Source organism: Gobius niger (genome assembly GCF_951799975.1).
Source record: "Gobius niger genome assembly, chromosome: 19".
NCBI classification, from domain to species: Eukaryota; Metazoa; Chordata; class Actinopteri; order Gobiiformes; family Gobiidae; genus Gobius; species Gobius niger.
In genome coordinates, this window is record NC_136870.1 from 6,094,947 (window position 1) to 6,120,680 (window position 25,734).

Here is a 25,734-nt window from a genome sequence, read left to right on the forward strand (position 1 = left end):
TTCTGCAGTTTGTTGCTTCTTCTCTCCTCAGCTGAGAGGTGTAGCTGCGCCTCGTAGCTGCGCCTCGTAGCTGCGCCTCGTAGCTGCGCCTCGTAGGAGCGCTGGCCACACGTCAAATGGTATCGGTTTCTGGTATCGGGACCTCATGAATGAGTACGAGTATGAGTACAAGCATGTGGTATCGGCCCAATACCCGATACTGGTATCGGTATCAGCGCATCCCTATACAAAGGTGCTTTGATGGCGGACTAAAGCTCAGTGATGTGGCTGTAGTCGCATGCATATAAATGACCTCGGCCACTCCCATAACGACCCACTTTACCCAAAAGGCCCTTGAAACACAAACTTGTGGGCACTGCCCCTCCCTAAATGAACCGGTCTCAAGTGAACCAAACTAGTCTTGTGCTGTCGAAATGGGCCAGAGTGTCTGTAAAGGAGTTCTTACAAAGTGCATTGAATTGGTAATAATAATCTGAGAGTCTATTTGTTCAGATTTCCTCAACCACATAAAGCTACGACTTTGTTGATGACACTGAAGGCATCGACCAAAAACGAACTGTTGTTTGTGAGGACGAGCTTCATCGTGGTTTTTCTCTTTAGTTTTCGCCACCTTTTCTCCAGTAAGTTCAAAATAATGTAAGTACGTGAACGCTGCATGTCGTACAGTATTTATACCCAAATGACCCCCACCCCCAGTGAAGCTGCTCTTCTTGTGCAGGATTCTTGAAGCTGTTAAAACAAATAACAGATCAAAAGTAAAAAAAAAAAAAAATGTTGAAAAAGCCCTTTAAGAAGCCTTTGAAGAAGATGGGAGAGTGCCGTTGCCTCTCGCCCAGTGGGAGTGCGGACGTGAGCGTGTTTCCGAGCAGGTCTCATCTTGGCGACTGGAGCACCCAAAGGTGACAGCAGTAAATCTTACAGACGGGAGAGAACAGGGGGGGGGGGGGAGCGCAAGCAAAGCTCTGCGATCGTCTCTGTGCTGTATGTTTTTTGCCGTTCTGGAGCAGCGGAGAGACTGGAAAAACCACGGCGGGCCCGCGGTTCACCTTGGCAGAGACAGACTTGGACAGAATGCTCAAGCAGGTATCGCCCTGGGACTCGAGGCTCTCAATCTGCTCCCTGTAAACACGGCCCTATCCATTTACTTTTGGAAAACACGACCGCGCAGACAGTTCCAACGCTGCAGGACGGGCCTCAAGTCCACAAATCACTCACCTGCGCTTTATCAAGTACTTTTAGACACCGGTACTTCATTTTTAATAACTTGAAACGAGGAATATGTCCGGAAAAGTAGGATTTCTCTGGACACTAAACACTGACTCACTTTATATTGGCACAGAAGTGGAGGCATAAAAAACAAACACTATTAACAGGTCCTCTTCATTCTTTCTAACTTTAACTCTTGGAGATGCAGAAGGGTATTGTGCTTTTTCAGGTTTTTGTCAGGATTTTTTTTAACATGTTTTGAGTGACCGACGCGTGTCATCAAAAACAATCAGCTGTTTGTCCGACTCCAGGAGCATAGTTTTGCAGTGCGTCGTTGTGCAGCTCTGATGGATGTTTTTACCTCTGCAGTATCGGGTATCGACTCGATACCACATGCTTGTACTCATACTTCAGCGGAAATACAATATTCCACATAGAGCTGACTTTATTACAGACGACACTCCATAAATCCGAGTCTGTGCTGGATTTAACCAAAGCTAAATGTTGTCTTCATTCTAACGTGTTTACAAGACCAGCCGCTAACGATGCTATGCTAACGGCTTTGCTAACGGCTTTGGCGATTCTTTATGCTCAGGGGCTTAATTCATCTGTAAAACTAACTATGGACTAAAAAGTACTAATGAAATGCAAAAATAACACATTGAGCGAAATTTGGCTGCAGCGGAAATAATCAAATTGCTGTAACAGATGGGAAAATCCACACAGAGTTGTGGTAAAAAAAAAAAAAAGTGAATACAGCGCAGGCATTGAGTAACTTTTGGACATGGGCTGTTCAGTCTATGATGGACAATGCAATAAAATAAAAATGAAAAATAAATATACAATTCTGATACAACTTAATTCTCTTAAAAGGGAAGTCTACTTCCCTCAAGGAAATGTAAATGAGTAAAGTAACTAATTACAAACCAATCTGCTGTGAAAGTCTGTGTGTAAACATTCACTACTCACTTCAAAAAGTGTGAAGAAAGTGCCTTGTACTCGTATCGGTATCGGCAAGTACTCAAATCAAAGTACTCGTACCGGTTTTAGAAGCAATGCTTCCGGTGCAGCCGTGTAAGTGAGCATGGACCACGCCCACAGAATATATATCTGGTGGACATGGTCGGCATGAAAATGAGAGGGAATGTTTGGCATCTGTCCTAAAGAACAGAAGTCTAGAAACATACATGAGAGTAGAACCACCTGGAGGACTGAGAGTTTACATTTAATGCAGCATTATTTATTAGCATTATTACAGTACATTTTGTCTTTGCAATGAGATGTGGCCTCGAGCCAGAGCCCTGGGCTCTGCTCGGTGTAAGCAGTGCGTCTGGCCTGTGTTAATCTGTGTAATACGTGAAATATCTTGTCGAGACTCGTGGCCTGTGGGAATCCCGCGGGCGTCAGATGAGGAGAGGCAGTCGGGGTTTAAAGTCTCCAACTCAAAACACCGGATTCCTGGGAGTTTTTAATGCGAGAACAACCTAACATGCATACAAGAGTGAATCTTCCATTTGCACGATACTCTTTAATCATCAGGACTAATAAGAATATACACTGCCCCACCAAAACAACTAAAGTCACGCTCTATTATTAGGTTGCAGCGCCTTTAGCTTTGACTCCAGCACATTCTCTGTGGCGTTGTTTCAATAAGCTTCTGCAAGAGATCTTGTAATGATGATGGGAGAGTGTGGCCACAGTGTAAAGCCTTCTCCAGCACATCACAAAGGTTCTCAGTGGGGTTAAGATTTCACAATGTCATCATATGCTCATGCTGTCAGGGAAGAAGAAATCCATTAATGGGATAACCAGGTCATTCTGGATGTTCAGGTCTCATTCTTTGGGCTTAAAGTGTCACTGAGCCTAGATCTGACCAACTGCCACGACACCAGATCAGAACAGTTAGTTACAAAACCCAAGCAAGCGAGCATTTCTGATGAACGAAATGTACTGTGTGAGGACTTGCATAATCCATGCATAATCTCATAACCACGGTTGGTCCCTGGCCGCGCTGGTGAACTGTCATTACTAAAGCTTTAATCCTGGGACATGACTGTAACATAACCCTTTCCCTGCAGTGGGACCTTTAGTCCTCGTCCCCACAGCTGTGGATACATGTACAGCTGAGGGCTTCTCCTGTCCCCCTGACCTTTCTCCTGGCCCCACACCACTCCTCTCTCTCTCTCTAACTCGAGCCGTAAGGAAATCCGTCTACAGGCCGCCATGGCGGTCGTGACCATGCACGATCCCCGGGTTTGTGTGTGTGAGCCAGTTACACACTCATATGGCTAGATGGCTCTTCTTCATGTCCGTAATGGTTCACACCCGTGTTGTTTGGGGCTGATCCCGACGTGACGAAGAGACAACATTTCGATATCCCAAAAGTGATGTACCACCACGGAACAGAGACAGAAAGGCTTTTGTACGACAGACTTAATCTATTACCGGGAGAATAAACAGAGATTTCTCTTTTGTGCGCACCATTTGTCCATGTTCGACCACGCTGTTGTCGTGACAATATCGAAAAGATAAAATGATTTAGAAATGTGGATGATGGATGGATGTGTCTAAACGGGGAAGAGACCAGTAAATATTCATGTTCATGTTTCAGCAAATGTATGTACTGTACTTCCCTGTGTTATTAGGACAAACTCCGCAGCTGAATCAGGGCCAAAGGTTATGGTGTGCTTTCTTGTCCCCAGAGGGAAATGTGTCAAAGATCAGTAAACTTTTAAATAAAGTGACAAACAAAAAAGGTTAAAGGGTAAAAACTAGCTTGGATGATGTAAATCGCCGTAAATCCCATTACCGCTGCGTATTCCCATGGATCTCTTGCGTAATCCGTGGCGTGGCATCTCTCCGAATCATCCCAGGCTCGTCTGCAACATTAAATACAGATTCCAGCTCTGGGATTACAGGGATACTTGGAGCTACCCCGATTTGAAAGGACAATAATCTCAAATCCCCCGCAGTTGAATGAATGAAAGAGTTCCGGGTCAGAAAGTCGAGCCGGCCATGTCCCGCTGCAGGCTGAGGATTATGGGAGATGACAGCGGAGGGGACATTGTGGAGGGGACAGATGCCGGGAGACAGAGTGCTCGGTTGAATCAAGTCCATCGTGGTTTCGGTGATCGTGGTGTATTATTCGTACCGTTGCGTAAGATGCACATCACTTGGAATAATGGAGTTTTTCAGACGTGATGCGGTGATGACCCTCTCTCAGCCGTGAATAAGACATGAATAAAGTTACACAAATGTTTTTTCATCTAAATCTACCACTGACTGAGGTCAAGTCCATTTTAAATAAAGATGTCTGACGTCACGGGTGTACGAGTCAGGGGATTTTTATCTTTGCATGGGTTTTAGCTTGCCTGGTTTTGAGTATTTTTTTTGTTCACCCAGTTTGTGTTACCACGACAACCCACATGACTGTGTAATCCAATCCCTGCTGGATTGTAATCACCACTAGACCGGGAGCCAGACCCCCACCTCAGGCACATTTTTGCTACCTTTTCCAAACTAGTATTTTTCAATAGAGTATATCCTGGGTCATTACCAGTGGGGACCCCCCATTGCAACTCGGCCCCGTTCGGCTGTGGGACCCCAAAAAACACTAACGGGACAGGCTTCAGACGGACTTTGTGATTCTATCCAAAGTGGTGCTGTGGTCACATACAGAGTCACAGATTAATGAAATTCAGAACAAAGAAAGCTGACATGATGAGGAACAAAGGAATATGACAGTTTTGGGCTTTAGCTTTTTCTTTTTCCATATATTCAACTATATATCTGCAAAAATGAAAAATAAATGTCATATAGATAAGAAAAGCACTTCACAAATGAGTGCATTATTGTCTTTTTTGTTTATTTTTACAAATGTAAATAGAAAACTGCCCCAACTCATTAGCTTCACATTAAGCCCAAGATGAGCTCAGTACCTCAAACAGCTATAACATCAGCTATAACAGAAAATGTGTTCATGCTCCCTCTCAGAGCTGTGGAATTCTCATGCATTTGTCCATATAGGCGTACAGACAGAAGTGTGAGGAAGGAGACGAGAGAAGGAAGGATCGAAGGCGCACAGCACAGGCTGGGGGGGGACTGCACTGGACACACGGCATGTACATGATCAGGTGGTATGACAGCAGGAAACAGGAAAAGCACCCAGACAGATGTGGCAGGATCAAGCGGCTCTCCTGTCATGACACCCAGTTAGGACGAGACTATGCCCATCTCCACCTGTGTGAAGCTAGCCCCCCCATAGTGTCTGATTCACTCCAAAGTGGTGTCATTGGTCAGGGCTTCATTAGTGCACACAAAATGCTCTGTTTTTGTAAAGGCTACTGCTGTGTTGTGTTTAGTCAATTTAAAGGAGTGTCCTTAGACAAAATACCTCAACCATTAAGGTATTTAATAGGGCTGGGACAAAATATCGGATCGTATCACAAGACTTGTGATATCAATCACCAAGCATCAATCACCTATCAAGTATCGCAATACTTTGAATTCTCGACTTTGTTTTCCAGGAACAGTTTGTTACATCTTGTGTTAATGCTCTTTTCAATCTTAACACTTCAATAAATGTCAAATGGCATTTGGTTTGTAGACTTTGGACACATGACCCTGTACACATTTTAAGGTAAACATATTACTTATCATAACTCACGATACTCAGGGCCCAATCTGAGACTTATCGGATCGGCCCCTGAGTATCGTGATATGTATCAGATCGGCCCCTGAGTATTGTGATATGTATCAGATCGGTCCCTGAGTATCGTGATATGTATCAGATCGGTCCCTGAGTATCGTGATATGTATCAGATCAATCCCTGAGTATCGTGATATGTATCAGATCGGTCCCTGAGTATTGTGATATGTATCAGATCAATCCCTGAGTATTGTGATATGTATCAGATCGGTCCCTGAGTATCGTGATATGTATCAGATCGGTCCCTGAGTATCGTGATATGTATCAGATCGGTCCCTGAGTATTGTGATATGTATCAGATCGGTCCCTGAGTATTGTGATATGTATCAGATCGGTCCCTGAGTATCGTGATATGTATCAGATCGGTCCCTGAGTATCGTGATATGTATCAGATCGGTCCCTGAGTATCGTGATATGTATCAGATCGGTCCCTGAGTATCGTGATATGTATCAGATCGGTCCCTGAGTATCGTGATATGTATCAGATCAATCCCTGAGTATCGTGATATGTATCAGATCGGTCCCTGAGTATCGTGATATGTATCAGATCAATCCCTGAGTATCGTGAAATGCATCAGATCAATCCCTGAGTATCGTGATATGTATCAGATCAATCCCCGAGTATCGTGATATGTATCAGATCAATCCCCGAGTATCGTGATATGTATCAGATCAATCCCTGAGTATTGTGATATGTATCAGATCGGTCCCTGAGTATCGTGATATGTATCAGATCAATCCCCGAGTATCGTGATATGTATCAGATCAATCCCTGAGTATTGTGATATGTATCAGATCGGTCTCTGAGTATCGTGATATGTATCAGATCAATCCCTGAGTATTGTGATATGTATCAGATCGGTCCCTGAGTATCGTGATATGTATCAGATCAATCCCCGAGTATCGTGATATGTATCAGATCAATCCCTGAGTATTGTGATATGTATCAGAACAATCCCTGAGTATTGTGATATGTATCAGAACAATCCCTGAGTATCGTGATATGTATCAGATCAATCCCTGAGTATTGTGATATGTATCAGATCAATCCCTGAGTATTGTGATATGTATCAGAACAATCCCTGAGTATCGTGATATGTATCAGATCAATCCCCGAGTATCGTGATATGTATCAGATCAATCCCCGAGTATCGCGATATGTATCGGATCGGTCTCCGAGTATTGTGATATGCATCAGCTCGGTCCCAGTATCGTGATACATACTGTGGCAAAAGTGTCCCAGCCCCTGTATTGAACGTCCTCCATACATTTGAAATGAGGTTGAGGGAACATGTTCTTCTTGGTGAAAAAAAAAGGCACCAATGTGTGACCATAAATGCACGAGGCTTTGTCATCTGTTTGGACACACAGGAATCCAGCTGAGGGTCCTGTAATCAATAATCAATAACTCAAAAACGGAGGACACACAGATGCTCATTTTGTGTGAACTAACGAAGCGCTAACCAATGACACCACTTTGGAGTGAATCGGACAACATGGAGGCGGCAACCCCTCCTTCACACAGGTCCCATCTCCACACATGACCCACTGGACAAAAGACAAACGGACAAACTCAAACACACCCTAACCTTTGTATGTACCCACGTTAGCCTAGTTAGTTGTTTTGCATATTTTAAAAAAAAAACTATTTTTCTTTGCCCAAGCTCCAAAGTCACGTAATCCCGGCGCTGCATTTCTGAATCCCCAACAGAATAAGTACACTTCTTGCAGAATAGAGAATGAGAGGCTAGGGTAGACATTCAGACACATTTTGTTTAACAGATAAAGTCACTTGACATTCTCCATGGCTCTATTTGACAGAGGACAGGGAGAGAGTGAGTAAAGAGCCATTCAGCATACAATATCATGTGGGAAAAAAAAGAAATCTCTACAGAAATAATGACTTCAAATAATCACTGTCTTCATGTTGATTTTGTTCCCTCAATTATTGCAGCAAAAACTATGGACTTTTTATGTTTACTTTGAAAGAGTCTGCACTTTTCATTACCCTTAAATGGAAAACTCCAAGCAGAAACTTCTCACAAATGAGACACGTTTGCCGTTATTGCAAGAAATATGTTTGTGACAGAAATAAGCGCCTCTTTGTTGACTTGTTTCAACGCTAAACCCAGACGCTGCTGATGCCTCTCCTCGTACGTTAGCGCAGGTTGCTGATAATGAACTCCAGCTTATAATTCTGCTTACACATTCACGTGTCTCATGGATGATTAATGTTCCCGCGTCCTCTCCTCCTCCTGGTTCTTCACCTCATAACTTCCTCCTCTACTCATGCCCTACTTCTCGTTTCCCTGCACTTCGTGACACTGTGGCACATTACCGTTGTTAAGCGAAAACAAAAGCGGCGATAACGGACGCCCATGACGCACGCCTGGCCCTCGCTGCTGAGAATAGCTCCGTGTGGCTCACGGTCGCTGCTTTCATGTCTCCGCTCTTCAGAAAAATGGAGATGGTGGAGTGGTAGATGGAAGGGAGGGAGAGCGCGTAATTGCAGGTGGTAATTGTCATTTGCAGCGTATTCATGTGTTAATGTGGACTTTGACGAGCTTTGCAGAGCGTAAATATACAGGAAATGTGGCAGCGCTGGGACCTCAGGTTTAATAAAAAGATTTTCAAATTACATTTTTTTATTTGTCAAACCATGTGAATGATTAGAAATTCTTTTTCTCTCATCCTTGATCGTGGAGCGGGGTGGGCGGGAGGGCATGGAGTTCAGCTTCCCGATGGCCTTGTGTATGAAACTACTTCAGTCGACTGGAACTGGCCCGTAGATTCCGCAGTCTCCTCCCTGAAGGCAATACCTTGAAGAGACTGTGTGATAGGTGTGTAGGGTCCCTGGTGCGCTGGAGGCTCCTTCGGCAGGAGGCAGTGCTGGTGCCACACAGGATGCTCTCTACAGTCCCTCAGTAGAAGAACCACACAGTGATGGAGCTGGTCAGGATGCTCTCTATAGTCCCTCTGTAGAAGAACCACACAGTGATGGAGCTGGTCAGGATGCTCTCTACAGTCCCTCTGTAGAAGAACCACACAGTGATGGAGCTGGTCAGGATTCTCTCTATAGTCCCTCTGTAGAAGAACACACAGTGATGGAGCTGGTCAGGATGCTCTCTACAGTCCCTCTGTAGAAGAACCACACAGTGATGGAGCTGGTCAGGATGCTCTCTATAGTCCCTCTGTAGAAGAACACACAGTGATGGAGCTGGTCAGGATGCTCTCTATAGTCCCTCTGTAGAAGAACACACAGTGATGGAGCTGGTCAGGATGCTCTCTATAGTCCCTCTGTAGAAGAACCACACAGTGATGGAGCTGGTCAGGATGCTCTCTATAGTCCCTCTGTAGAAGAACCACACAGTGATGGAGCTGGTCAGGATGCTCTCTATAGTCCCTCTGTAGAAGAACCACACAGTGATGGAGCTGGTCAGGATGCGCTCTATAGTCCCTCTGTAGAAGAACCACACAGTGATGGAGCTGGTCAGGAGGCTCTCTATAGTCCCTCTGTAGAAGTTGCACAAAACGGAGGCTGGGATTCTGGCTCTTCTCAACTTGCGGACAAAGTAGAGACACTGATTGCCTTTCTTGACCAGTAATGTAGTGTGCATGGTCCAGGAGAGCTTCTCCATGAAGTGCACACCCAGGAACTTAGTGCTGGTCACCCTCTCCTCTGCAGCACCGTTGATTGTTAGAGGAGCATGCTGGACCCGCGCTCTTACAACAACCTCTTTTGTCTTCTCCACATTTAGAGAGAGATTGTTCTGTGTGCACCACATGGTCAGACTCACTCCTGTAGTTTGACTCTTCTCTGTTGCTGATGAAGCCCACCACTGTTGTGTCGTCTGCAAACTTGATGAAGAGGTTTGAGGCGTACTTTGGAGTGCAGTCATGGGTCAGCAGAGTGAACAGGAGGGGGCTCAGCACACAGCCTTGGGGAGCCCCCGTGTTCAGTGTGATGGTTCTGGAGGACACCCTCAAATGTACCTGCTGCAATCAAAGTCGGTGGTGTTGTTGTAGCTTATCAAAAAAAGATGGTGGGTCTTTTTAACAAGCACTTCTCTCAAGCTGCTGGTGCTAAGGAAGATACTGCATCACCACCTCATAGACCACCAACGACCCCCAACGCCGTCATCAACCCTCCTACCTCAGGAAACCCTTCTCTTTCCAGCCAATAACGGAGTCGAAAGTGCTTGCGGAGTTCTTGTTAATCATCACTGAGACCTATAATCTCTGGTGAAATGGCCTTCCCTCCATATTCGCAGGCAAACTCATTGGTTATTGTTCAATTACAAATCTTTAATTGGCACATTTCCTCCACACCTCACCTCTCTGTTAAACATCCATAACCCCAGACGCCACATAAACCTCTCTGTTCTCAAAGTTCGCGCATCCTTTGCTCAATTCTCTGCATCAAACGACTTACCTGATAAAATACAGAATAAATTAAATCTTATTATTTTATTCAGGCCAAAATGTTCAAACAGTAAGACATCCAACAAAAAACAGTTTATGAACAGCCTTCAGGCCTCTTTATTCAGTTGTTTTTGTAAGCACCGATCGATATTTTATCAGATGATTTGACATGTGACATGGTGCAGCCGCTCGTGCCGGATGCTGTTCCAAATGAGCTCAGATGAGGACAATAAATGATAAAAGGAGCCCTCTCCAGAGGAAGTCAACAAAGTGGTCTCCAGAGGAAGGATACTAGTTCAACTGATTGACCGGAGTTTGTAAGACACAGACTACAGTAGGATTTACCAAAGATCTGCTCCAGTCCTCAGACTAAATGAACACATCCAAGAAGCAACAGAAAACCATTCTCTGTGAATTTTACACTCTGTCATGTCAACAGAACCTCAGTCTGTCAGTGCTTATGCTGCTCAAGAAGTTAGCATCCTACCGCGGCTAGCATTTAGCCTCAGCACTATAAACACGGCTCTGAACCCTCTGAGGAAGAACTTCAGTCACAGCTCATGTCTTCCCTCTGTCCCATGTTGCATCTGGGGCTAGATGTTTGGAGTAAGGTTCAGGCCTTTCTCTTGGAGATGTTTGTAACCTATAGCTCAGCAGCTGTAGCTAACGTCCACAAATGTTAAGTGCAGTCATTCCTTGAGGTTTATTTTTTTGCTGGTGGACCAAAAGTTCCACGATCCCCAGATCTCACTCACTAAAGAACATGTGGTTTTTGAACCAGTTGACAGCTTTTAGAATAAAGAGATGGGTTTATATTCTGCCTGCTGCCAAACAAAGATCATTAGTGCTGCTGATGAAACTTTTTGGATAGTAAATAAAATAGATGAAGAACCTTAATCTATAATTTAGTGATACATGTAGGTGCTTTTCTGGTTTAGCCATGGTTTACTTTAAACCCACTTTAGAATCACTTTTCGATTTTAGTGGTGCAGTGGGCCACGTGATGAACATAACAAGAGTATCCCCTTGCCATTGTTCACATCCACAAGCAGGAATATGTGAGAGGACACTGGAATGCTCAACAATTCCAAATACAAGGAACTACAAAGCTTATCAGACCCCATGTGGACAGCCATCTTACTCTCCGCGGATCACATTATTGTACCTAAATAACTGCGGCCTGCTCACTTCTATTCATGCGACGATCGAAATCGAGTTTCCAATTTGACGAATCATTCAGCCCTCGTCTATGTGCAAATCACAGCTGCTATCTGTCAGGAGGTGGTCTCCAGACAGCAAAGATGTGCTTAGTAAAGTAAGCTTTAGAAAAAAAGGAGAAGTTAAGCTTAGATACATCAATACAATTGGTCTTATGCAGGGGCGTGTCCAGACATTTCTATGCTGGGGCCCCCTGATCAGGGAGTTAGGGTCAGGGTCAGGGCTAGGGTTATGATTAGGGTTAGGAACGGCAAATGTCATGTAAGTTGTATTTTACTCACACAGATCTTACACATGGTTTTCGAAACTAGAAGGTCTTGGCTTTCAAATGTGCTTTCACTATGGCATATAGGCCTCAAGGTGAAGTAGCAATGGTGCAAAGTAAGAGAAAAAGGATTTGTGCTTGCCTTCGAGGGGTGGAACTGTGGAATAGCTTGAGCGAGCAGCTTAAAGAATGTCTACATTGATTTTTGAAAGGAAGAAAAATGAAGAAAAATGAGTTGGGCAAGCAAATTGATAGCAAATGTTAAATGGATGAAGATTAAAGTGTTTGTGTATGTATTAAGTTTAAGAAATGAGTTCATTAGATTACTCTTCCTGTGTTTTGATCTAATACTTCAAAGTGAGACGAGGATGGAATTGGTAAGTGTTAAACAAACTACATCCCGCTCCCTTTTGAGCAGCTGTGAGCTGTCGGTTTGAGCATGAATTTTTCATCCTTGCTTCATGATGGACACATTGAATTAGTTTATGTAATAAAAAGTGCAATCGAAACTCCACTCTGACTTATACTACGCTCCTCTAGTGTGAGCTGCCCTGAAGGTGGCGGGCCACGTTGTCACATTATACGTGTTAGAGAAATAACAATGGTGTTCGAGAGGAGAGATAGGCAGCAGTCTGGATGTCTTATACAGGAGAAGTTTATTTACCATCGGGGATAAATACCCTCTCAAAGCGTCATCGTCACACTGATACACAAGCAAACATTGAGTGGCTGAGAGTCTGAGCACCACAGTTAAGGCTACGACAGAGGTAGTACAGCTGTACAGTGTGATAAAATGTGATTTAATGTTATGGTCTAACAATATGAAGCGAGATATCACACTGAACTTTTTCAAAAAACGAAACAAACATTGTGAATCATTTTGAATTCAAGGATTTCTAGCCTCACTGGAAAAGCATTTTACAAAGAAATGTCAGAATAGCACTAACAATGGGAGCACTTTGAGACAGAACTACGTCAGTCTGGTGGCGACTTGTGATGTAAACTTTCAGTTTGTCGGGTACATTTTTTACTCTCAGATCTAATTAAACGCATTTACTGTTGCCCGTCAGAAAAAGAGGCATTTATCCACATAGAACTAACGTTACAGACTCTCATTCAGAGCATCAGTCAAATAATTTCACTATGAACAGCATTCAAACAGCTGCACCACGTCATTTAAACCACAGACTATTACATAACAATGCTTTTACCCTCAGCACAATGACGGGGGCATAAACGAGTCATTTATGTCCAGCTAAAAGTTAACAGTGCTGTACACAGACAAATGAGAAACGCAGATTAAAGGGATATGTCAGGATTTTTGACACAGAGCCTCATTTCCTAGTTTTTTTTTTTTTTTAAAGGGGGGGTATTATGCAAAATCGACTTTTTCAAGCTTTACATCATGTTATTAGGTCATTCCCTCATTAAAAAACATGCCTGAAGTGTTGCCTTGGCACATTCACGTATTTTTGAGTAATCTGTAAAAACTCTGATGGCGGCCATTTTAGGGATAGGTTTGCCTGAGTCCTCCTAGGAACGCCCCCACCTCCTGGAGACGCCTCTGAGCTTTCGTCACCAGCCGAGTAACCAACCACTGCTCCTCAGCAGAGCCCCCTCCCCACTGATGCCACAGACAGCGTGTGGAGGGAGCGTGTCGGAAAGGCTCAGAGGTTCTTAAAGAGACAGAGGCCTATTTCAAGACATTCACTACAGCCATTTTGAGAGAGACATTTTATACAAGGCAGTTATTCTAATTTACTGCATTTACAGACCAACAGAAGGTTTGTCGTCATTGTGGTGTGATATAGACTGGTGCTATGTGACTGAAAAAAGTATAATACCCCCTCTTCAATTGATGCAGTCCTTGAAGAGTTTAGTGGTGCTAGGCTAGTGCATGTCTATGGTAACTAGTAGCCTGCATTGAAAACAGTCTGACCCAAGAGCAGTGCACCTGAGGCAAATCACTTATAACACCCATTTAAATGTCTGTGTTTGAGCAGCATCAGCTTCCTGGTTGTAAGTGTGTGTTTCTAAGTGATCTGCTCGGTTACCGGATCTACAGTAGTTTGTTTACCTGCGGCCGGCATTACTACACGTGGAATTCACAAAGGCGCTTTCTACAAACCAGATAGACATGCACTAGCCTAGCACTAGCCTAGCATCACTAAACGTTTCAAATATAAGGACTTCATGAATTAAAATATATATATATCTCCAGAAATCAACAACACACTGGATAACAAGGAAATGAGGCCCTATGTCAAAAATCCTGAAACATCCCTTTAAACAGCAAACCACTGCACCTATAGCGAACCTCTCGCGTCCTGACGTCTGTTTAGCCTCTTTGAAACTCACAGCAGCTAAAAATATTGTAATAGTTAGGATTACTGAAATGGCATGGTACATGTTTTTTGTTTGGTGATGCTATATGCTAAGCGATGCTACGTGACGCCAGTGTTGACCCCGTTGAGAATGAGAACTGATCACACTCGTCTCATATGTTTGTCCGACCCGGGGAGCCACGGAGGACCTCCAGAGTGGTCAGGGTTAGGGTTTCTGAAGGAGGGCAGATTTACGGTTCAGGAGCGGTCAAGCGGTGTCTGAGGGCAAAAACCAGGACAACATCTGTGGACTAAATATGTCCCTGACCTACTTCACAGAGCTTCCTCCAAGACGCTGACTGGAGGTGGTTGCATGTACTGGGACGGATTAGCATCGGCATGATTAGCATTAACCTTATTTACCTTGCTAGTCTTGTATGGTAACGCTAAACATGCTACAGTCCATAGAAATCACACATCTGTTAGCAAACGGCTCCATGTTTGAATTGATATGATGAACCCCTTAACTCCCACCTGAATCGAGCACATTTTCTCCAGTTTGGCTTTACCCCAGTCCAAAAGCTTCTGGAAAAAAGCCGTGAAAATAGCAACAAAACTGAGACAAAAACAATGATGAAAATGTGACAAAAAAGTGAGAAAACATTGACAAAAAAGTGACGAAAAATTGATGAAAAAGTGGCAAAAATGTCACATAAATGTCATAAGAAAATGACAAAAATTTGTCAAAAAAATGACAAAAAAATGACCAAAAAAATGACAAAAATGTGACAAAAAATGACAAAAATGTGATAAAAATGTGACAAAAAAATGACAAAAAAATGATAAAAAACGGACGAAAAAATTACAGAAATTTGACAAAAAATTACAAAAAAATACAATAATGTGATAAAGAATTGACAAAAAAATGACAAAAAATGTGACAAAATGGGCCAAACAATGACAAAAAATTGACGAAAAAATGGACGAAAAAAAAGACAGAAATGAGACAAAAAATGACCAAAAAAATGACCAAAAAAAAGATTTAAAAGTTACAAAAATGAGTTGAATACCCAACAAAAAAATGATGGGAAAAAAATCTGATGACGGGAAAAAGATCCTCTTGGTTCAGGCGGGAGGTTAAAGTATGGCGAGGTTTGATCTGTACATCTTATGGCATAGGCCTAATTACTATGATTTCTCTGTACTATGATTTTCTTCTGTATATTAACATATACAGTGGGGGGAAGAAGTATTTGAACCCTGAGGAATTCTTAAATGTCTCCCTAAAATGGTCATAAAATATGATCCAAGAAAAAATTTGGCCGATGGAAATTATATTCACTTGGAGCCGCGGGAACACGTTTTAGCTAGAAGCTGAGACACAACATTGCCCCCCCCCCAAAAAAGCGGTGGTTTTCATATTTGCCGAGTCACTACAGGTAAATCCATCCAACACTATAACTGTCCAAATAAACGTCAACAATAACTCAGCATTTTGCATTTTAAAACCTCCATTAGCTTATTATATTAAAACATGCCAGGAATCGCAAAAATCGTAGCGGTTTTGAAGACACAAGCCCGGAGAAGAATGTTTAAAATGACCGTGTGAATGATGTTTGAGTGCAAGTTTTCTTTTTGAACATAGTAACTCTCACGATGCAACTAAATATCTCACTGTTCCGTTTTCCCCCTGTTGCAGAGTCAAACTACTGACAATCGTAAGTTAGCTTTGCCTTTCTGTCCGCTTAGCTAACACTTTTAGCGCTAAATTTGTAACGCTATTGTAGGACCTTCAATCTAAAATATTTACACTCAGAAATAAACCTCTGAGCCAAACCTCTTCATTAATCCCGACAGGTGAAAAGAGCCGTCGCCGTAAAATGCTGGCGGCGTGAAATTAGCCTCCTTCCGTTTCGACTGCTACTCTTGAAATGAGCTGACGTCTCTTTGAAGTTTCCAGGAACATTTGTATCAGGAGAAGCAGGACTTCGAATGCACCCTTCATCCAATTACGCCGTGGCCCTTTCGTGACGGTCGGGAAAAGAGAGCCCTGTCATTTCATCATTTCATTATTATCTGCTGAGAGTTCGGTGCGCTCCGTGTTAGCCTTGTTACCAATGTCGTTTTGTCCCCAGACCACTTCATCAACTTTGTGTCATCTTTCAACACAAGCTTCACTGATATGACTCTGCTATAGTCTTCCTTTCAAGCTTTTACACTGGAGTTTACTTATTTTGTTCACATCATACTTTAACTGTGCATTATGGAACTTTTTATTAGTGTCCATTTGACTCAGTGGCTAAATGAGTGGTTAGCATGACACCTTTACTTCCATCCATCCTCTATGAGACTCCAGGACAAGGCCGTGGGAACCCAGGGTGCTGAGGGCGCTGCAGCACCCCCTGGTGGATAGTTTGTGAACTGCAGGCAATATCAACCCCTTAACTCCCACCTGAACCGAGCACATTTTCTCCAGCTTTACCTGATTATAGTGCAAGCATATTAACCAATCAGAGAAAAGCCCCATATGGCGTATGTGCCATGTTTTGTAAACAAGGAAGTTAGTGGTTTTATGAAGCATCGGCCATAAGAGTGCAGACTAATGTGAACGATATATGTTGTTTTTGCCACAGAAACTCAAGGATAAAAGCAAACCTGTCAAGAAGTGCTGGGACGATACTCAGGGGCTGATCTGATACATATCCCGATACTCGGGGGCTGATCCGATACATATCCTGATACTCGGGGGCTGATCCGATACATATCCTGATACTCGGGGGCTGATCCGATACATATCCTGATACTCGGGGGCTGATCCGATACATATCCTGATACTCGGGGGCTGATCCGATACATATCCTGATACTCGGGGGCTGATCCGATACATATCCCGATACTCGGGGGCTGATCCGATACATATCCCGATACTCGGGGGCTGATCCGATACATATCCTGATACTCGGGGGCTGATCCGATACATATCCTGATACTCGGGGGCTGATCCGATACATATCCCGATACTCGGGGGCTGATCCGATACATATCCTGATACTCGGGGGCTGATCCGATACATATCCTGATACTCGGGGGCTGATCTGATACATATCCCGATACTCGGGGGCTGATCCGATACATATCCCGATACTCGGGGGCTGATCCGATACATATCCCGATACTCGGGGGCTGATCCGATACATATCCTGATACTCGGGGGCTGATCTGATACATATCCCGATACTCGGGGGCTGATCCGATACATATCCCGATACTCGGGGGCTGATCTGATACATATCCTGATACTCGGGGGCTGATCCGATACATATCCCGATACTCGGGGGCTGATCCGATACATATCCCGATACTCGGGGGCTGATCCGATACATATCCCGATACTCGGGGGCTGATCCGATACATATCCTGATACTCAGGGGCTGATCCGATACATATCCCGATACTCGGGGGCTGATCTGATACATATCCTGATACTCGGGGGCTGATCTGATACATATCCTGATACTCGGGGGCTGATCTGATACATATCCTGATACTCAGGGGCTGATCCGATACATATCCTGATACTCGGGGGCTGATCTGATACATATCCTGATACTCGGGGGCTGATCCGATACATATCCCGATACTCGGGGGCTGATCCGATACATATCCCGATACTCAGGGGCTGATCCGATACATATCCTGATACTCAGGGGCTGATCCGATACATATCCTGATACTCAGGGGCTGATCCGATACATATCCTGATACTCAGGGGCTGATCCGATACATATCCCGATACTCAGGGGCTGATCCGATACATATCCCGATACTCAGGGGCTGATCCGATACATATCTCGATACAGTGGAGTTACCATCCACTTGAACCATTGTTTTTTTCTTTTTTTTTTTACCAAAAGTTTTGTTGTTCTTAGCTGTTCTTAGACATTGCACTGCACCTATAGCTCTCCAGTCAAGAAACCGTTAGATTTGGGTAAAGCTTAACTGGGGAAAATGCACTCGGTTAAGGCGGGAGTAAGAGGATAAGATTGAAAAGTGCATTAACACAAAATGTAACAAAGTGTTCTGTAACTCCTGGAAAACAAAGGAGTGCAGGATAAAAATGCCTCCAAACACAAGTATTGTGATACTTGATATAGTATCAATACTTGGTATTGCAACACAAAGTATTGCGATCCGATATTTTGTCCCAGCCCTAATGTCGAGTTTTGGAATTGAAAACCAGGGACATTTGTTTGTTTTTCAGGGGTTCTGTCGTGCCTCTGAAAGCGTCTGAACCCACACAGGACCAGTAGAAATTCGCTTGAATAAATGTTTTAGTTTATCCTCCCCTGCGACAGGCCCAAGGTGTTAGCATGAACCAGCCTCGCTCTCTTGGCGGGGCTCTTACCTTACACATCGGGTCAAGAGTCCATTTTTATTTTGCCCTTGCCGTCACACAATAACTTTAGTTGAAATGGAGCGAACTTGGACGGCGTATACATAATGGATGAAAGCTGAGGCTCAGGAGCTGTCTCCGTCTGTATCCAGGTATAAATTCAATATTTGCACTGGCTCTTCTGAACCAAGTCAAACAGAAAACACAACTTTCACACTAGGATTTGTGAGAAACGTACTTATGGTGTGGAGAAGGAATGAGAAATCAAGACATTGGGCCACATTTTGAAACTTAAATGTATTCAGTTATATCTGTAATAACAAGTGCCGCATTAATGCCATGAATCACATTTTTGCTTTCTCCCTCCCAGGGCTACAAAGGGGCAGAACATTTCAAATACATTTCTGGAAATTCTGCGGAACTTTTCAATGGGAACTTTATGTTTTCTGCATTTTTAGTTGAATAAACTATTAGTGATCTATTAGTTACCCATTAGTGATGTTTTTGAATCATGAAACATTTGAGTAATGTCACACCCCTGAACCAAGTCTGAGGCTCATAGTCATGTCAAACACAGAACATGATCCTCGACTTTCCTAAACCTAAATTCTGATTAATTCTCTTTCTAAAAAGCACAAATATCAAAGTTTCATATCAGGATTTTGTTTTATCACACTTGGTTACATTCACCTGTCTCTCACTCAAATCATGACAGAAGCTGACCAATAGGAGGAGTGGGCGGGGCCAGTGTTTGACACAGACACTGCATGAGACAGAACAGACCTTAAATTATACAATTTAGGTTCTATAATTTAGAACCTGAATCTCTACAGACTGGCCATGGGACAGATTCCTAAAACAATACAATACAGTAATACTGCAGGGGCTGATCCGATACGTATCTCGCAGTATTACAATATTGTATTGTTTTAGGAATCTGTCCCATGTGTCACACTACAACACTGAATACATGTCAGATGGACACAAACATGGAATGAGTCTGTTCCATTTCCAAAGGCCCTTCTTTGTATCGGCGATAACCTGAAACACTGTTCTCTTCAAAACCTGGGGTCTGACACGGCGAAGAGGATTTTCTTCGACGAGATTCCTCCTCATCTCTCTCGGGTTTTCATAAGCAGCACCAACGGGTAAAACATAGATTAAGGGCATGATTCGGAGTCAAAACTTCTAGTCTATACACGTTCAGCGATCCTCCAGCAGCAGAACTGTTACGACAGACAAAACATTATAAATAAACCAGGAAACACCCTCTACAGGCAGTAAAGGGAATGAGAAACAGAACAATCGACCTGATGGTGCCATGATGTGGTTGTTCCAACAGTGGATTTCTTCTTCTTCTCTGACTGCACGGGCGTAATCCAAGATGACAACGCCAGGAGTCACTGGGCAAACATTGTGAAAGAGTGGCAGTCCACCACAGGGTCCAGGGATATTTCAGGATTTTTGACACGCCTCATTTCCTATAGTTATCCAGAGTGTCGTTGATTTCTGGAGCCTTTTTTTTTTTTTTCATCATCATCCATGTCCTCATATTCAAAGAGTTTAGTGGTGCTAGGCCAGTGCTAGGCTAGCGCATGTTTATGTTAGCTAGTAGCCTGCATTAAAAACAGTCTTACCCAAGCACAATACACGTGGAATTCACAAAGGAACTTTCTACAAATCAGATATGGCAACGTTTGGAGGACTACTAGATGATTTTGAAGAGGTTTTTAATGCAGGCTACTAGTTACCATAGACATGCACTAGCCCAGCTCTAGCCTAGCATCACTAAACTCTTCTTATATAAGGACTGCATGAAGTAAAAAAAAAAAAATCTCTAGAAATCAGCAACACTCTGGATAACTAGGAGATGAGGCCCTATGTTAAAAATCCTGAAACATCCCTTTAAACCCAGATGAGAATCTTTGGGATGTGCTGGAGACGGCTTTGTCACACTCTCCCATCATCAATACAAGATCTTAGTGACAAGCGAACGCCACACTGGACCTTTGGACATTGCAGAAGCTCATCGAAACTACGCCACGGCTGTAATCAAAGCGAAAGACGGTCCAAAGCGAAAAGAACAAAAAAAGAAGCAGTGCTGTAGATGTATAAAGCAAGAAACTCTGCAAAAAAATCGAGGCCTGCAGACTTTAATAACTGTTCCACGAGCTGCGACCTCACTAATCACCGTAGGAAAATGACTACCTTTGCTTTCCATCCTGACTTTACCCTTTCAGTTCCATCGGTCACATAAAAACCTCTCCGTCTCTAGTTTAATATCTTCCTACTTTGTCTGCTCACTGAAAGATTAAAGCGATGCAAGTCATTCTCTCTCTATGCCGTGTGGTTCCGTGCTAGGCTAGTTAGCTGGTACCGGCCAAGTGTCCCGGAGTCGCTTAACGTTGTCGAAACCATCTGCTCTGCTGACTCTTCGGGTTGGCTCTTGCTGGATTAGGCCTCTCTCTGCAGGCCTGTCCTCACTCGACCAGCCGCCTCCGCCGTCACCGAGAGCCAGCGGGGCAGATGTGTTCGGGAACATCCAGTGGCCAAGTAATCGCATCTGCGAATTTCAATCCCCGTCCGATGGTGTTACCCGGCAGCAAGGATTTTATATATATATATTTACTTAAGAGCTTATACAAGTCTAAACTCCAGGTTTAGCAGCTTTAATTCATAAAAAAGACCCCATGGAGATCATGTATTTAGAATGGTTCTTGTTTTGATCATTTACTCTCAGCCATATCAGAATAATCAATGAATAATACTGAAACAATAGTAGCATTCACAGTCTCAGGGTAATTTTGGGGCTGGTCTTATTCTTACTTCCTTTTAAAATATCGCCTCATAAAGCACCATCAAATCTACTGTTACTGCATAAATCATATTCACTAAAGCTTCTGCTTTTCATGCAGTTCGACAAAGATGGAGAAACCACAGAAATATAAATCCCGTGAAACAGGCAAGGTCATGCCTCACCGTACAATAACAGGCTGCTTGTACTTAACCACAGTGCTGCTTGTGGAGCACTGCGATTGCTCTGATGGCCTCACATTCATTTCCTCGTTTACATCTGCCTTGTGTTCTTCCTTAAGCATTATAGGCTCTCACAGGTCAAACTATGAACTTTATTGACTCCATCGGGAGAAAGAGATGTAGCTACAGCCGGCCCCGCTGTGGGGCCGGTCAGCACTCGCTTGGCCGTTATTGCGTTAACATGACCAAAACAAAAGCACATGTCCACCCGCAACCCCCCACAATCCCTCTCCCTCGCCCCTTTACTTGTTGTTCCCATAGCTGTCTGCAAAGGTCCTCGCTCTTTTATTCCAAATTCTACAGCAATCCAGAAAATACAGGTGCCTCAGCAGTAGAAGAGGAAATGTCCAATGTGAACGGAATTGCTCAAAACGTGACTAAAGCTCAAATCCATCTCCAGCTACCTTTTGAAGTGTCTGCGTGTTCCCTCCAGGACTCCTCCAGAGATGAACTTCCCACTCTCAAATGATTAATCAATTTCAATTACGCCCCATGTGATCCATCATATTCTCATTAAAGTCCCGCGTGTGGCCGGCAGCTGGACGGCCCGATTACGAAGCGGCCCGCACGACTCGGGCAGCTTTATGGCCAGAGTAAAACATCTTTTATGGCCCGGTAAGAGCTGAGGAGGCAGGTCAGGGCCGTACGTCAACGCGCCGTCAGAGCCGAGGTACAGTCCAGGAGCCCCACACTGGACACTACTGGACAAAGTTAAAGAGGACATACTGTATTATGCTAAACTGACCCCTTCTCATGTACGATCATGCCGCCATGGTGCCGTGATATAACCCTGACCTGACCATGACCTGTTAGTGACCCAGCGACTGTATGAGTGGTCAGTTAACTTTCCATCACAGTGACCTCCAGGAGGCTCCAGGATCAATTGTCTGTTAGGGTTTCTGGCTTATGTAAACAAACACAAGCCGCAAAGTGGGACGGATAAACTTAAAAACAAATACAAATACTGTACTCACACTGTCACCACCACAGGTCATCAACACCACAGAGGCCAAAACCTTTGGTTCAAACCCCTTAAACGTAACACACATGTAGTGCTGGGGAGAAGACTTTAACATTGTATTTAATTACAGAATACGGAACACTTGCCTTAACATATATAATGTAACGTATTCCGTTGCTTTGTCCAATCAGGGTACTGTATTCTGGGTACTTTCACGTTGATTTGCATTATATTTAAGTAAATAAGGCGTATAATTACAAAACCGGTGGCTGCTTGTTATAAACTTATCTAACACAAACCTCTCACAGGAGCAAATCATGTGGCGCACATGTGCATTGTTTGTTTGAAATCTTCATTTCATGTTAGGGGTAAAAGAGGTCATCATTAAAAGTTCTTTCTTAAAGCAGTACAAATGGTCCTCGTACTCAGGCGTACGACTTCCCCAGTTGGGGAATTCACGTGAACACTTGCTCAACTGGGGAAAACGAGCTTACCGACTTCCGCACCTGACTGCGGAAATCAGCTGATCTGTTCTTTTATTATCTAATGTGAGCTTTTTAGTTACACACTGCTACTTTTTTAGTGTAGTGTGAGCTGTCGTCATCCTCGTAGTTACAAAATTGAGAGATAAATGCCTGACATCAACGCTCGGAAAAAGTAAATTTAAGTGATATTTTTTTTAAACTAACGCTAACGTTTAGCTTTTGAGACGCTAACAACACATTTAAATGATTAGCCCAGCTAATCGCTAATTGATGATGAAAAACATTTTATTTTATGACGTCAAAATACCCACTTGCATAAAAAAACACATCAACACAAACCAACTGGGGACAATGGCGTCACATCTCGGGAAAACGAGCTCCCCAGTCCACATGAAAGCACCATGAGCAACTTCTTTACCATAATAAATCCTTTCCGTAGTCCCTCAATACAAGTGTTAATGGGATCCCCTGGTGTCTCTGGCCAGAAAACCACCCTTGCAACTTTCCCTGCACCAGATCGGAGGCCCCAATACACACTAATAGAATCATGAAGAAGCTAACAGGCAAACGGGCAAAGCTAACTGTGGGCTAGCACCACTTAAACAGTATTACAGCCAAGTTTGAGTGAAAAAAATTATCTCCATTGTGTGTAATTGGATGAACAAAATCCCTCTCTCCCTTTGTCTTTTCTGTCAGCGTAGTATTTACTCTCACGGACAATTATTGAGTAAAAAAACGCAACATGCTACACCACCTGCAGTGGCGCTTATGGCCTCTAGGGGCATGAGTTAATATTTCCGGCAGGATTTTCCTGTGCGGCAGTAGCGACACCTCAAGATACCACACGTTACCTAGTTTTGTGGTGTTTGATTCATGAATATTTGGCTGTACCCACTTGTCAGTTGTTGCAGTAGTTTTTCAGTATAGTCACAAGTTAGTTCCTTAAAGCAATTTATTTATCTATTTACTGATTTCAAGTGGTTTTCTCAAGTTTGGGTTTGGATAAAATGGAGCCTTTAGCGTCATATAAATGATCGGCAATAGGTTAATGATGATAATAATTTTCTTCTCATATTTATATTCCATTTAGCCCCATAACGAACACGCCACATTATTTATTGTTCCTCTGATAGCGCCGGTGAGCTGACTTCCTCTGATGGTCCTCAGCTGGAGACACGTGCATCTATTAGGATCCAATTAGTCAGCGCAGAAAAAAACAACTGCATATCGCGTTACCGAGCGCGCGTTGTTAATTGTTATCTGTGCCCGCTCGCGTTCTAGCAGGTCACGAGACGGGATCTGGCGTGGAGCGTTCCGGGTGACCACGTCCAGGCGCCGTGTTAGGTGAGATGATGGAGGGTAACCGGATCCGCTTCACGCACGGGCGGCTTTTAACGCTCCGCGGAGCCCGGTGATCCGCGGAGCCGGCGAGGACCTTTCAGCAACTCCCTAAACACTGCGCGCGACGACGGCATCATTTAAGCCAGGCCGGTGTCAGGAGGCGTCAGGCGAGGGGCGGGCAGAGGTCAGAGGTCGGGGCTATTTTTGAAAGGGTGGCGCACAGTGTGGGGAGGATACGGACGGTGTTGAATTCTCGAAAACAGTGTTAGTGTTACCAGGGATGACCTACATAACCATGCACGGCAAGAAAAAAAAAACGTTAATGCCGAGGTCACGGATCTCCTTAATTAATATTTCAACAAGGCTTTACATTGCAATATTCATTCACTCCTTACTTAATGGTGGAAAGTTAATATTGCTGCCATTGTGCCTGCTTTGGTTGTTCCAAGTAAGATTTTGTAAACAAATAGGGCATTAAAGTGCTTTAAAGGGCAGGTAACATTGTCAGAGTGTGACCTGTCTCAAATCCTCAGGAAGACTGTTCTAGATTTTAACTGTGTAAAACACAGCCTCACCGTGTTTAGTCCTCACTCAGGGACGAACAGTAGACCCCAACCCTGTAGCTCTGTTCATATGGCTCTCTATCATGTCAGATAATGCACTTTGGCGCTACACCATGAAGAGGCTTATACAAACTTTGGTCTGTGGGCCGGATCTGGCCCCCAAGCAATTTTGTCCGGCCCTCGACCCTCTTTCCATAATTTATACATTTTCGCCATTTTCCACGCTGAATGGTGTATCAGAGGCACCAATGACAACACCTTGCTAGAGTGGGCTCAATTGGCCGTGGTTTTCCTTTTATTTGTTTATTTAATTCAAAGGTGAAAAATTGCAAAGTCAATGCCGTTTGAATGAAAAGGAGCAAAGAGAAGAGCAACCGTGTAATATCTGCCCCTTTGTTAAAGGGACTATACAGAAAAATGTCAAAATGATGTAATTTTCCTCCCCCTACATGTTCCAACAATGTCCTAATGTGTAGAATGAGCCCAGACCTGTTCACCACAACTGCCTCTAAAATCCTGCACTGTCACTCAAAAAGGTGTCACTTCGGGTCTGAATTGCCGTCATGCACGAGCTTAATATAGAAGGTGCAGTTACATGTATGACCTGAGGTGGCAGTAGTGAGTATAAAAAGGAAAACTTGCCCCTTTAACTTTACAATCACGAAACACATCAGTTGTATTATTATTATTATGTTTTTTGTTTTTTTTACAAGATCCCATCAAGCGAGTTCCAGATATATTGATTGAATTTTGTAATGGAAGAAAGTTGAGCAGACATTATCATTGGTGCTAAGTCAATTCAGGTTACTCAT